At 44.9% G+C, this 12,894-nt stretch overlaps 1 pseudogene; it reads left to right on the top strand.

Annotated features, from left to right (window-relative positions):
- The first annotated feature begins 10,614 nt into the window (after positions 1 to 10,614).
- LOC106604354 (tetratricopeptide repeat protein 9C-like) lies at positions 10,615 to 12,687 on the top strand (annotated as a pseudogene).
- The last annotated feature ends 207 nt before the right edge of the window (positions 12,688 to 12,894 follow it).

The following is a 12,894-nucleotide window of genomic DNA, read 5'->3' as shown; positions in this document are numbered from 1 at the left end:
AAAATTATTGGACAAATTCAGGACGATAGTACCCAGTTTTATTCCCTTCTAAACGTTTATTCCATACTGAACACAACCATACGCTACTAAACTTTTTTTATTTTGACGGTTAAACCCCTTTCATGCCTTTCCATTCTCTACAAGAGATGCATCAAGTGGATTGTTTTTTCTTGCTAACAGCAATTATGTACATTAAATCAAAAGTGTGTTCAATTACGTATTAGGGAAACGTGTTGTTCAGTACAAACCGTTCCGCAACGTAGCAAATGTTCAAGCGAACTGAACACACCTCTGCTGTGAGAGTGGGAGAGGCAGACCTGATTGTTATGACCCTCTATCCCCAAAACCACTTCCTGGACTTACTTTTGTTTAAACTTGAGACCACACATTTGTGTCTCTCACCGACCATTTTTTAACATGTTTATGACTTTACCAAACGCTCAAGGCTTTAGTTCAGTCAGCGCCGACTCCAGAAATTGTAACGAAACATGTTTGTTGTTCAGGCTTGACTTTACTTGTTTATGCTAGAGCGGTGGAGGGAACGGTATGTGGTAAGCATCTTTATAACTAGATCTATTTCTGTGTACGTTACCTTGTCAGGACAAGGGGTTGTTTATTTCAAACGGTCAAACGAATATTGTCGAGAAACTGATTTAACATCTCCATAGAGGGACTCTGGAGCTCTGTCAGAGTGACCATCGGGTTCTTGGTCACTTCCCCGACCAAGACCCTTCTCCCCCGATCGATCAGTTTGGCCGGGAGGCCAGCTCTAGGAAGAGTCTTGGTGTTTCCAAAATTCTTCCATTTAAGAATGATGGAGGCCACTTTGCTCTTCGGGACCTTCAAAGCTGCAGATGTTTTTTTGGTACCCTTCCCCAGATCTTTGCCTCACACAATCCTGTCCCGGAGCTCCACGGACAATTCCTTCGACCTCATGGCTTGGTTTTTGCTCTGACATGCACTGTCAACTGTGGGACCTTATATAGACAGGTGTGTGCCTTTCCAAATCATGTCCAAGCAATTGAATTTACCACAGGTGGACTCCAATCAAGTTGTAGAAACATCTCAAGGATGGTCAATGGAAACAGGATGTACCTGAGCTCAATTTGAATGCACTGTATGTGAAATCTAAAGTAACAGAGTCATGATGAAGGGCTACTACCAAGCCAGTTTACTAGCTATTCAGTTTAAAGCAGCTCCACAGCTACAGTTTTCTCCCGATATTGGACTCTTGTACTTTCGGAACATTTTATAAACCGATTCAGCCAGAAAATGAATTCCAATACTTTTCCTGCATGGGACACACTGTTTCCACAACACTTTGAAAAGTGATTTTCGTAGCAGGTTAGGAGAGCATTTTCGCTAACCATTTTCCTAACATTAGTCTACTAACCTGCTACGAAAAAGTCACTTCGGAATCAGAGTGCCATGAAAAGCATCACATTTTACATTTTAGTCATTTAGCAGACGCTCTAATCCAGAGCGACTTACAGTAGTGAATGCATACATTTAATTTCATGCATTTTTTTTGTACTGGCCCCCAGTGAGAATCGAACCCACAACCCAGGCGTTGCACACACCATGCTGGCGTTGCAAACACCATACTCTACCAACTGAGCCACAGGGAAGGCATTTCAGACAGACAACTTCGGTACTCCCGCAACTTTGGTTGAAGGATCTACAATCACGCCTGACGAGCCCGATGAAATCCATGCCTCACTGGAAGCCCGGCCTTCCACAAGTGATAAATGTGAGGCTGGGATTCATTCCTTCAATTATTCCGCTCTTCACCTCGGTGTGAACAGGAATGATTCACACTACTAAACAAACAATTGGAAAACAAGACTGTGTTACGTTGCGCCAACAAAACTTTCCTATAGTGATAGAGCGTGCTCACCCCCTGGACGTTGTGTGCTGAAGGTTGTACTTGTTCTCCTAATTTTCTAACCACAAACAATTTGTTATTCTTCAATTTATTGGTGCAATTAGTAAAAGGACTAAGAAAACAACCGAGACGACGATGGCTAAGCCAGGTTCGGGGACGAGTTTATGCCTCCAGTCATGTGGTTATAGCATTTCTTTGAAAGATACTCACGATCTATGTGTAGTTTGTCTTGGTTTGGAGTGCGCTCAGACTGCCCTCCCTTGAACCAGTCTGTGTGCATATTGCCACGTACTGCATACACACTCCCTGGAAAGACATTCGGAGCAAATGTCTTGTCTGCCTGGGTACGGGGTATGCCTGGGTACGGGGTATGCCTGGGTACGGGGTATGCTGTGGCTGCTCACTGTTGCCAGTTACGGGAGCTACTAGAAGAGAGAGGGCGGTCAGATTCGGTGGGTACCCCCCGCCGCCTTTGTCTGCCTCGGTCAAGCACCACTTGCCTCTGTCCCCAGACTTTTTGATGAAGGGTCCAGTCCCAACTTGGTGATCCGGTTTTACATGGACTTTTGCGACCGGGTTAGCTAAACAAGATTTTTTTTAAACATTTTTTATTTTTTATTTCACCTCTATTTAACCAGGTAGGCCAGTTGAGAACAAGTTCTCATTTACAACTGCGACCTGGCCAAGATAAAGCAAAGCAGTGCGACACAAACAACAACACAGAGTTACACATGGAATAAACAAACATACAGTCAATAATACAGTAGAAAAGTCTATATACAGTGTGTGCAAATGAGGTAAGATTAGGGAGGTGAGGCAATAAATAGGCTGTAGTGGCGAAGTAATTACAATTGAGCAATTAAACACTGGAGTGATAGATGTGCAGAAGATGAATGTGCAAGTAGAGATACTGGGGTGCAAAGGAGAAGAAAAGAAATAACAATATGGGGATGAGGTAGTTGGATGGGCTATTTACAGATGGGCTATGTACAGGTGCAATGATCTGTGAGCTGCTCTGACAGCTGGTGCTTAAAGTTAGTGAGGGAGATATGAGTCTCCAGCTTCAGTGATTTTTACAATTTGTTCCAGTCATTGGCAGCAGAGAACTGGAAGGAAAGGCGGCCAAAGGAGGAATTGGCTTTGGGGGTGACCAGTGAAATATACCTTCTGGTGCGCGTGCTACGGGTGGGTGCTGCTATGGTGACCAGCGAGCTGAGATAAGGCGGGGCTTTACCTAGCCTAGACTTACAGATGGCCTGGAGCCAGTGAGTTTGGCAACGAATATGAAGCGAAGGCCAGCCAACGAGAGCCTACAGGTCGCAGTGGTGGGTAGTATATGGGGCTTTGGTGACAAAACGGATGGCACTGTGATAGACTGCATCCAATTTGCTGAGTAGAGTGTTGGAGGCTATTTTGTAAATGACATCGACGAAGTCAAGGATCGGTAGGATAGTCAGTTTTACGAGAGTATGTTTGGCAGCATGAGTGGGTCTAGAGGGTCTCCCCCTTTGAAGAGGGGGATGACCGTGGCAGCTTTCCAATCTTTGGGGATCTCAGATGACACGAAAGAGAGGTTGAACAGGCTAGTAATAGGGGTTGCAACAATTGCGGCTGATAATTTTAGAAAGAGAGGGTCCAGATTGTCTAGCCCAGCTGATTTGTACGGGTCCAGATTTTGCAGCTCTTTCAAAACATCAGCTATCTGGATTTGGGTGAAGGAGAAATGGGGAGGCTTGGGCAAGTTGCTGTGGGGGGTGCAGGGCTGTTGACCGGGGTGGAAAGCATGGCCAGCCGTAGAAAATTGCTTATTGAAATTCTCAATTATCGTGGATTTATCGGTGGTGACAGTGTTTCCTAGCCTCAGTGCAGTAGGTAGCTGGGAGGAGGTGCTCTTATTCTCCATGGACTTTACAGTGTCCCAGAACTTTTTGGAGTTTGTGCTACAGGATGCACATTTCTGTTTGAAAAAGCTAGCCTTTGCTTTCCTAACTGCCTGTGTATATTGGTTCCTAACTTCCCTGAAAAGTTGCATATCGCAGGGGCTATTCGATGCTAATGCAATACGCCACAGGATGTTTTTGTGCTGGTCAAGGGCAGTTAAGTCTGGAGTGAACCAAGCGCTATATCTGTTCCTGGTTCTACATTTTTGAACGGGGCATGCTTATTTAAGATGGTGAGGAAAGCACTTTTAAAGAATAACCAGGCATCCTCTACTGACGGAATGAGGTCAATATCCTTCCAGGAAACCCGGTCCAGGTCGATTAGAAAGGCCTGCTCGCTGGAGTGTTTTAGGGAGCGTTTGACAGTGTTGAGGGGTTGTCGTTTGACCGCAGACCCATTACGGATGCAGGCAATGAGGCAGTGATCGCTGAGATCCTGGTTGAGTACAGCATAGCGTGCTAACCAGGTTGGATAACTTACAGAGGCGAGCTAGTTATTACTAGCTATTCCTGCCTCCCCATGGTGGAGTTGCTTGGGTAGCTGTCTTGTCGAGTGTACGTAGTGTTAAGTTGCTTGGTTATTCTAAACGGAACTTGCTGTGGCCAAAGAGGCTAGCTAGCATGCTTAACTTCCGGGAGTGAAACCTGCTAGCTTTCAACTGGCTTTATGGCAACCCCATTCCTATTTTCAGTTCCTGGAGTTGGGGGGAGTGAAGGAAACAGGGTTTGCGTGCACCTCTGATGAAGAAGCAGCCCCCCGAGCACTTGGCTGGGGTGACCCCCGGAGCAAGGGTCCTTGACACGGGTCTGAGTGACCAGTGCGCCCATCAGCAAAAACATGAACTCTTCCCACATAAATGGCTCAATACTGGGATTCATTGCTAATTCCTGGCTGTAGCCCACTAGTCCCTATGAAGTGTCTAGTGGTACAGGTTATGGGCTCCATAGGCGATTAGTTGTTGGTAGTGGAGTTGAGGGAACAAGCAGGGTTGGACAGGACCGCGCTATTATCCCAGACACAGTCTCTGTGGTTCATATTCGCCTCCAAATGAGCCGTCTGTCTCCAGTTTAACACTTTTCGTTCCTGGGAATTAGATTCATTTACAAATCGGCCCTTTCTGTTACAACTGAAAGTGTCCGTTTTTCAGAGCTGTCTGTCCCATTCCCAGCTATTTTACAAAGTGCTTTGTCGCCAGTACCTATGACTGGTCAGTAGGGTAACCTCCATGATAAGTTCCCTGCGTCTATTTTTAATGTGTGCGGTCCAGCACTGGGTGCCAGCTAGTTACCGGAACACATCTTACCACCTAAACCAAGTGAGGCTACTTGTGACAATAGTACCCCCAAGTGGCATGGCCAATCGGGGTACGTCACTGATCCCCGAAGCACGTGTGCCCAGAGTGGAACGGGCTGTAAGCAAACCTTGGCACATTAAACACATTTCAACTGAGTTCCACATTGTTCACGGGTGTTAAGTGTTGTCTCCCGTATGTGAGTTCGATGAAACATGTTCAGACACACGGTTGTCAAGAGTGGTGGAAATGGAAGAAGAACCAAACTCTCCCAGTCAAGAAGGTGGCGTCCCGCTCCTTCAGATGGTACTTCACGGGAGTCTCGCTGTTTGCGCCAACCAATGGTGTGCATGCGCAGTATCGCCCTGGATCAGGCAAACAGTAATGTCAGGGTACAGGCTACATTTTGTTGTGCGTCCCCCACACTTTTGCAGCTTCATCACATCTACGGTTCCCGAGGCCTCAGTGCCCGTTTTGAGGGAGGAAATATCCTCCCGTTTCCAAAAGCAAGCACTCCGAGTGGTTGCTATGTCGAAGATCCGGGACTGCTGGTACAGCTGATATTCCTGGTTATGAAAAGGACGGGACTTTGCGTCCCATTCTAGGCCTACATGCCCTCAACAAGCACCTCGGAGTCTACAAATTCAGAATGCTATTACAGCGATTGGCTGGTGGCGGGGGAGGCAAGGGGGAAAGCAGTGTTGTACACAACCATGCTACTGTCCCGTATTCAGTCTCTAGGCTTCATAAGAAACCCCAAAAAAGCTGTCTGACTCCATCTCAGCGCATTCCGTTTCTGGGTCTTTAGCTAGACTCACTCGCGTATCCCACTTTTCTATCCCCACGGAGGGTGGGGTGTGCTGTACAATGGTAACTCGATTCAGGGGGTAGGGACACTGATGTCAATTACCCGAGTATCTGGCACTCAGGCGCTTCCCCCTGTTTTTGTCAGGCTGGCTTGTGCTGGTCAGAACCGGTGTGCATCAACCTCCTTTTTTTTGTACAAATTCATTTGAGTTTTCTTAAAAAACATACATAAACAAAGACAATAGACAACTTAACATTTATGTAAATTAATTTCTACAAACATTGATGACATCACACTTGCTCAGATCAAGTCAAATCAAATGTTGTGCTGAATACAACAGGTCTAGACCTTACAGTGAAATGCTTACTTACGAGCCCCTAACCAAAAGTGCAGTTAAAAAAAAAATATATGGATAAGAATTATAGATAAAAGTAACAAGTAATCAAAGAGCAGCAGTAAAAAAATAACAATATATTCAGGGGGTTGCCGGTACAGAGTCAATGTGCGGGGGCACTGGTTAGTTGAGGTAGTATGTACATGTAGGTAGAGTTATTAAAGTGACTATGCATAGATGACAACAGAGAGTGGCAGTGGTGTGGAGAGGGGAGGGGGGGCAATGCAAATAGTCTGGGTAGCCATTTGACTAGATGTTCAGGAGTATTATGGCTTTAGGGTAGAAGCTGTTTAGAAGCCTCTTGGACCTAGACTTGGCGCTCCGGTACCGCTTGCCGTGCGGTAGCAGAGAGAACAGTCTATGACTAGGGTGGCTGGAGTCTTTGACAATTTTTAGGGCCTTCCTCTGACACAGCCTGGTATAGAGATCCTGGATGGCAGGAAGCTTAGCCCCAGTCATGTACTGGGCCGTTCGCACTACCCTCTGTAGTGCCTTGCCGTTGGAGGCAGAGCAGTTGCCATACCAGGCAGTGATGCAACCAGTCAGGATGCTCTCCATGGTGCAGCTGTAGAACATTTTGAGGATCTGAGGACCCATGCCAAATATTTTCAGTCTCCTGAGGGAGAATAGGTTTTGTCGTGCCCGCTTCACGACTGACTTGGTGTGCTTGGACCATGTTAGTTTGTTGGTGATGTGGACACCAAGGAACTTGAAGCTCTCAACCTGCCTCACTGCAGCCCTGTCGATGAGAATGGGGGTGTGCTCAGTCCTCTTTTTCCTGTAGTCCACAATCATCTCCTTTGTCTTGATCACGTTGAGGGAGAGGTTGTTGTCCTGGCACCACACGGCCAGGTCTCTGACCTCCTCTCTGTAGGCTGTCTCGTTGTTGTCGGTGATCAGGCTTACTGCTGTTGTATCATCGGCAAACTTAATGATGGTGTTGGAGTCATGCCTGGCCGTGCAGTCATGAGTGAACAAGGAGTACAGGAGAGGGCTGAGCATGCACCCCTGAGGGGCCCCTGTGTTGAGGATCAGCGTGGCGGATGTGTTGTTATCTACCCTTACCACCTGGGGGTGGCCCGTCAGGAAGTCCAGGATCCAGTTGTAGAAGAAGGTGTTTAGTCCCAGGGTCCTTAGCTTACTGATGAGCTTTGAGGGCACTATAGTGTTGAACGCTGAGCTATTGTCAACGAATAGCATTCTCACATGGGTGTTCCTTTTGTCCAGGTGGATAAGGGCAGTGTGGAGTGCAATTGAGATTGCATCATGTGTGGATTTATTGGGACGGTATGCAAATTGGAGTGGGTCTAGGGTTTCTGAGATGATGGTGTTGATGTGAGCCATGACCAGCCTTTCAAAGCACTTCATGGCTACAGTCATGAGTGCTACGGGTCGGTTGTCATTTAGGCAGGTTACCTTGGTGTTCTTGGGCACAGGCACTATGGTGGTCTGCTTAAAACATGTTGGTAGTATAGACTCGGACAGGGAGATGTTGAAAATGTCAGTGAAGACACTTGCTAGTTGGTCAGCGCATGCTCGCAGTACATGTACACGCCCACTAACACCCCTATCAGATCACAGCAAAATCAGTCTTCCTGAACAGAGCAACACTTAATCATGAGACATCAATGCTAAAGGAACTACACAATATTAAGAAATGCTATAGATGGAAGGAAAGTAGTGTAGAAACTTACCGAAAAATAATTAGGCAACAACAAATTCCATCCTTTTTAGACAACTTTTTATATTGTTTTATTTTTAAGGCCTGAGGCCTTTTGCCTTTTGCCTTTTGCCTTTTGGTATGCCGTCATTGTAAATAAGAATTTGTTCTTAACTGACTTTCCCAGTTAAATAAAGGTTAAATAAATACTTTTGTTTATCCATTTCTCTTGCTTTGGCAATGTAAACATATGTTTCCCATGCCAATAAAGCCCCTTGAATTGAATTGAGAGAGAGAGAGAGGATAGCCTTGCTATTGAGAAAGGCCGCCAAAGCCAGACCTGGCTTTCAAGAGAAGTCATGCTATGTGCACACTGCCCACAAAATGAGGTGGAAACTGAGCTGCACTTCCTAACCTCCTGCCAAATGTATGACCATATTAGAGACACATATTTCCCTCAGATTACACAGATCCACAAAGAATTAGAAAACAAACTCGATTTTGATAAACTCCCATATCTACTGAATGAAATACCACAGTGTGCCATCACAGCAGCAAGATTTGTGACCTGTTGCCACAAGAAAAGGCCAACCAGTGAAGAACAAACACCATCGTAAATACAACCCATATTTATGTTTATTTATTTTCCCTTTTGTACTTTAACCATTTGCACATTGTTACAACACTGTATATATACATAATATGACATTTGAAATGTTGTTATTCTTTATTCTTTTGGAACTTCAGTGAGTGTAATGTTTACTGCTAATTTGTATTGTTTATTTAACTTTTGTATATTATCTACTTCACTTGCTTTGGCAATGTTAACATATGTTTCCCATGCCAATAAAGCCCCTTGAATTTAATTTTATTGAGAGAGGGAGGGAGAGAGGTGGTAGGGAGAAATAGAGAGAGAGGAGAGAGAGCACAGAGTGGGAGAGAGAGAATGAAACTGAATCACAAGAACACTGACTCACTCATGTTTAGCAGTGGTGCAAAGTACTTCAGTAAAAATACTTTAAAGTACTATTTAAGTAGTTTTTTCGGGTATCTGTACTTTACTATTTATATTTTTGACAACTTTTAATTTTACTTCACTACATTCCTAAAGAAAATAATGTACTTTTTACTCCATACATTTTCCCTGACAGCCAAAAGTACTAGTTACATTTTTAATGCTTAGCAGGACAGGATAATGGTCAAATTCACACACTTATCAAGAGAACATCCCTGGTCATCCCTACTGCCTCTGATCTGGTGGACTCACTAAACAGAGAACATCCCTGGTCATCCCTACTGCCACTGATCTGGTGGACTCACTAAACAGAGAACATCCCTGGTCATCCCTACTGCCTCTGATCTGGTGGACTCACTAAACAGAGAACATCCCTGGTCATCCCTACTGCCTCTGATCTGGCGGACTCACTAAACAGAGAACGTCCCTGGTCATCCCTACTGCCTCTGATCTGGAGGACTCACTAAACAGAGAACATCCCTGGTCATCCCTACTGCCTCTGATCTGGCGGACTCACTAAACAGAGAACATCCCTGGTCATCCCTACTGCCTCTGATCTGGAGGACTCACTAAACAGAGAACGTCCCTGGTCATCCCTACTGCCTCTGATCTGATCTGGCGCACTCACTAAACAGAGAACATCCCTGGTCATCCCTACTGCTTCTGATCTGGCGGACTCACTAAACACACATGCATGGTTTGTCAATGATGTCTGAGTGTTCGAGTGTGCCCCTGGCTATCAGTCAATTAAAAATGCAAGAAAATGGTGATGTCTGGTTTGCTTAATATACTTAATTACATTTACTTTTGATACTTACGTATATTTAAAACCAAATAGTTTTAGACTTTTACTGACTTTCACATTCACTTTTACTTGAGTAATTTTCTATTAAGGTATCTTTACTTTTACTCAAATATGACAATTGGATAGTTTTTCCACCACTGATGTTAAGGCAATGCAGAAGATTTATATTTTGAGTGGGGAAAGTCAACTGGCATGAGATGGGCCAGCTATGGTGGACTACATACCTCTGCCAGGGTGAGCTCAGTGTAGAAGGACGACGTCTCTACATCCAGGTACATGGGGACAGACTGGGATTCTGCACAGCTAGACAAAGACAGAGAGACAGGAAACTGTCAATACCTAACAACGCTACAGCCACACCCCTGCAGCTTGACCCTCATACTCACTACAATGTATGCAACACACCGGTCAATACACAGTACTATGGCCCACAGTTTTCCCTTATGGTCCATGCATGCTACTAGGGCCCAGAGTTTTTCCTTGATGGTCCATGCACAGTACTAGAGCCCAGAGTTTTTCCTTGATGGTCCATGCACAATAGTAGGGCCCAGAGTTTTTCCTGATGGCCAATGAACAGTACTAGGGACCAGAGTTTGTCCTGATGGTCCATGCACAGTACTAGGGCCCAGAGTTTTTCTTGATGGTCGAAGCACAGCACTAGGGACCAGAGTTTTTCTTGACCAAATGACATGGAATGCCCTAAAGTATTTCCTGATGATATGTAGGCCTCAGTGTATAAACATTACCTGTAGGGTCTGGCGTTGTCATCAGGGACAGTGTGGCACCACTAGGCCAGTCTAAGGGAGAGGGTGACAATGACCCCTCCAGACAGGAACAAAACACACAGGCTCAGGGTCAGGAAGGCGGAGAACAAGGTGCTGGAAAAGGAATACAATAATAACATAGGTGACAGTGAACAAGTGAAAACATTGTCATTTGACATAAACTGTTATAACTATGTAATAGTAGTTAGCCCATAACACATACAGTGAGGGAAAGAAGTATTTGATCCCCTGCTGATTTTGTACGTTTTCCCACTTACAAAGAAATTATCAGTCTATAATTTTAATGGTAGGTTTATTTCAACAGTGAGAGACAGAATAACAACAAAAAAATCCAGAAAAACGCATGTCAAAAATGTTATAAATTGATTTGCATTTTAATGAGGGAAATAGATGGTGACTCCCAGCTACGTAGACTCCCAGCTACGTAGACTCCCAGCTACGTAGACTCCCAGCTACAAGATGCCGTCCACTTAAAAATGGAGGGGAACAAATTCTACAAAGAGAAAAACCTTCGGTCTGCAATTGGACGTTACCACCGTTCGTTGCTCATTCTGCGTAGTTTAGACTCTGATGTCACTGCGGCAGTGAAGGGGTTTGGTCCTGACGCTCCTGTACTCACCGCAGGACAAGAACTACTACTTAGGAACACACAGATTGACTGCTACAACAAGAATAACTACTACTTAGGAACACACAGATTGACTTCTACAACAAGAATAACTACTACTTAGGAACACACAGATTGACTGCTACAACAAGAAGAACTACTACTTAGGAACACACAGATTGACTGCTACAACAAGAATAACTACTACTTAGGAACACACAGATTGACTGCTACAACAAGAATAACTACTACTTAGGAACACACAGATTGACTTCTACAACAAGAATAACTACTACTTAGGAACACACAGATTGACTGCTACAACATGAAGAACTACTTAGGAACACACAGATTGACTGCTACAACAAGAATAACTACTACTTAGGAACACACAGATTGACTGCTACAACAATTTAACAGGTATTACAGGCCTTGATATGTTTCATGCAGTAGATTAGTTGTTTCAAATTATCCACTTAAAGGATAGTACTAAGCAAGTCTTTCTGGACTTACCTTTGTCTTCTCTTTTCTGTCACTTGGTCTCCCCCTCTCTCAGCCTGTCTGCTGCAGAGGGAGTGTGTCGACTACACGCGTGTCCAGGAGTACAGCTTGCGGGTGTTGCAGTTGCGGCCCGGTGAAATCAAGGCCCTGTACAGAGCAGGAGTGGCCACTCTGGAGCTGGGAGACACACAGAGCGCAAAGCAATACCTCACTTAGGCCAGCAAAGGACAACCCAATGGTAGCTCAGCTTTTTGGTTACTATCTTCCTGTTTAGGGGCTGCTGTCCGTACCACAGCCTTTCAGTAAAACAAAACAGATTATTGATGAGTTGTGAGGGCGTGTTATAAGCCTAGGCATACTGTACAATTCCCCAACAGAATGAAGTAGAACACATTTTATTGTATTATTGTGTCTCTATGCTATTCCCATTCCCCTAATGTTGAGTGAAATTGAAATCACTGTATTTGTCACTGTCTCTCTTTGACAGACACTAATGTGAGGAGGCACCTGCAGCGAGCGGAGGAGAGGCTGAGCACGGAGTACCAGAAGGAGAAGGCTCTGTACCGGGGCATGTTCTCCTCCAGTCAGAGAGCCGGGGAGGGGGCCAGCGGAGGAGTCACGCAGAATTAAGTTCCCATCAGGAGGGATGTTCTGTTGTTCTGACCCTGACTGAGGATGGAGAAGAGCACTGGAGAAGAAAGAGGAACCAAGCTTGGACTGGACACCTGAGAAGAGTTACAGCACGTTTCAGGGAATCGGTCTGAGTAAGGTGCTGCGCAGGTTTGCTAATATGGATCACATAGTGACTAGTTATTTACGAGGCAAGATTATTCCTTTTTTATAGATAATTGATTCTGTGCAGAGGCTTGATCAGGCTGATCCTACTGAAGAGCCTGTTATGCTATAGAGAATATTTGTGCCTGATGACCAACAGGGAGATGGAGCTAAATTGTTGGAGTTTCAGCATAAGGGTTGAAGGTCAAAGCGAGGGTGCTAAAGAGAGACTATTTGTGCACTGTTCACCTCAGTCCTGTTATGCCTTCTGAAAGTGGTTGTTTCTGGTCGCATAATCACTCATGTTCCTTTTTGTGTACAAAATGTTTTGATTAAACTTAAATCTTTTTTGAAATTACAGCCTTTACTACAGCGATATACCAAACATTAGGAACACCTTCCTCATATTGACTTTTGTCCTCAGAACA

Source organism: Salmo salar, chromosome ssa05, assembly GCF_905237065.1.
Source record: "Salmo salar chromosome ssa05, Ssal_v3.1, whole genome shotgun sequence".
In the NCBI taxonomy this organism is placed as follows: Eukaryota; Metazoa; Chordata; class Actinopteri; order Salmoniformes; family Salmonidae; genus Salmo; species Salmo salar.
This window is presented reverse-complemented; position numbering and strand designations above follow the sequence as displayed.